Source organism: Nomascus leucogenys, chromosome 18, assembly GCF_006542625.1.
Source record: "Nomascus leucogenys isolate Asia chromosome 18, Asia_NLE_v1, whole genome shotgun sequence".
NCBI lineage: Eukaryota > Metazoa > Chordata > Mammalia > Primates > Hylobatidae > Nomascus > Nomascus leucogenys.
In genome coordinates, this window is record NC_044398.1 from 51451784 (window position 1) to 51454344 (window position 2561).

The 2561-nt window shown below is 44.6% G+C and overlaps 1 pseudogene; it reads left to right on the plus strand.

Moving 5' to 3' along the window:
- The first annotated feature begins 819 nt into the window (after positions 1–819).
- LOC100580063 lies at positions 820–2082 on the plus strand (annotated as a pseudogene).
- The last annotated feature ends 479 nt before the right edge of the window (positions 2083–2561 follow it).

Here is a 2561-nt window from a genome sequence, read left to right on the forward strand (position 1 = left end):
AATAAACTGGTAAACATAAGTAAGTGTTTCCCTGAGTTCTGTGAGCTACTCTAACAAGTTAATTGAACCCAAAGAAGGGGTTGCAGGAATCCCAACTTGAAGCCAGTTTGGTCAAAAGTTCCTGAGGCCCAGACTTGTAACTGAGGGAAAGGAGGAGTCAGTTTTATGGGACTGAGCCCTCAACCTGTGGGATCTGATGCAATCTCCAGGTAGATAGTGGTGGAATTTAATTGGAGGACACCAGCTGGTGTCCACTGATTGTTGAAGGGGGAGAAAAAACCCACGTATTTGGTCACAGAAGTCTTCTGTGTTGATTGCTGTGATGTGAGAGCAGGGAAAAAATATGGATTTGAGAGTTATTCCCAAAACCGAAGGGTCCAACTTCGTTCTTTTGCATGTGGATATTCAGTTGTCCCAACACCATTTGTTGAAAAAATAAAAAAATGTCCTTTCCCTCATTGACTGATATTGCCATCCTTGTCTAAAATTATTTGACCATATATGCAAGGGTTTAGTTCTGAGTTCTCTATTTTGTCCCATTGATCTATATGTCTGTCTTTATGTTAATACCACACTGTTTTGACTATGGTAACTTTGTAGTAAGTTTGAAGTCAAGAAGTGTGAGATCTCCAACTTTGTCCCATAGATGCCAGCTATTGGCAGGGTTAGTCCCTAACCCCATACTGCTTGCTAAATCAACTTTAGAGATGGTAGAGAGTTGCAGGCAACATGTTGGTTCGACAGAATGGGCTCCCTTGCCTTTCTGCTTGTAGATTCCACCGAAGAAGCACTGGTAAACTCTCTCTTCCCACTGCCATCATGTCTAAGTCAGAGTCTCCTAAAGAGACCAGACAGCTGCAGAAGCTCTTCGTTGGAGGGTGGGGCTTTGAAACAATTGATGAAAGCCTGAGGAGCCATTTTAAACAATGGGGAATGCTCAACGAACTGTGTCGTCATGAGAGATCCAAACACCAAGCGTTCCAGGGGCTTTGGGTTTACCACATATGCCACTGTGGAGGAGGTGGATGCCACCATGAATGCAAGGCCACACAAGGTGGATGGAAGAGTTGTGGAGCCAAAGAGAACTGTCTCAAGGGAAGATTCTCAAAGACCAGGTGCCCACTTAGCTGTGAAAAAGATATTTGTTGGTGGCATTAAAGAAGACACTGAAGAATGTCACCTAAGAGATTATTTTGAACAGTGTGGAAAAATTGAAGTGACTGAAATCATGACTGAAACAAGGCAGCAGCAAGAAAAGGGGCTTTGTCTTTGTAACCTTTGATGACCATGATTCTGTGGATAAGATTGTCATCCAGAAATGCCATCCTGGCTGGGTGCAGTGGCTCACACCTAAAATCCCAGCACTTTGGGAGGCCGAGGCAGGTGGATCACTTGAGCCCAGGAGTTCAAGACCAGCCTGGCCAATATGGCAAAACCCCATCTCTACTAAAAATACAAAAAATTAGCCAGGCATTGTGGCACACACCTGTAATCCCAGCTACTCAAGACATGGAGGCCCAAGAATTGCTTGAACCTGGGAGTTGGAGGTTATAGTAGGCCGAGATCGCACCACTGCACTCTAACTGGGGCAACAGAGTAAGGCTCTGTCTCAAGAAAAAAAAAGAAATACCACCCTATGAATGGCCACAACTTTGAAGTTAGGTAGGGAAGCTCTGCCAAAGCAAGAGATGGCTAGTGCTTCACCTAGCCAAAGAGGTCAAAGTGGTTCTGGAAACTTCGGTGGTGGTGGAGGGGGTGGTTTTGGTGGGTTGTGGAGGAAACTTCAGGGGTCATGGTGGCTTTGGTGGCAGCTGTGGTGGTGGTGGATATGGTGGCAGTGGGGATGGCTATAATGGATTTGGTAATGAGGGAAGCAATTTTGGAGGTGGTGGAAGCTACAATGATTTTGGCAATTACAAGAATCAGTCTTCAAATTTTGGACCCATGAAGGGAGGAAACTTTGGAGGCAGAAGCTCTGGCCCCTGTGATGTTGGAGGCCAATACTTTGCCAAACCATGAAACCAAGGTGGTTGTGGCAGTTCCAGTAGCAGCAGTACCTATGGCAGTGGCAAAAGATTTTAATTATTGCCAGGAAAGAAAGCCTAGCAGGAGAGGAGAGCCAGAGAAGGGACAGGGAAGCTACAGGTTACAACAGATTGTGAACTCAGCCAAGCACCATGGTGGAAGGGTCCAGCTGCTACAAAGAAGACATGGTTTTGACAAATATATGTATGGGCAAAAAACTCCAAGACTGTATTGATGACTAATTGCATAACAGGTTATTTTCAGTGTCTGTTCAGTGGAAAGCATAAAGCATTCCAACAAAAGGCTTTAATGTAGATTTTGGTTTTTGCACCCATGCTGTTGATTGCTAAATGTAATAGTCTGATCATGACCCTGAATAAATGTGTCTTTAAAAAAAAAAAAAAAAAGAGAACGGGCTCCCTCTTACCAAGGCTGAAGCATTTGCCAGATCAATAGCTGCATCCTACAGGCCAGCGTCTGTATTAATCTGCTCTAATGAAGATACTACCCCTGGCCTAGCAACTGCAGTTTGGGTT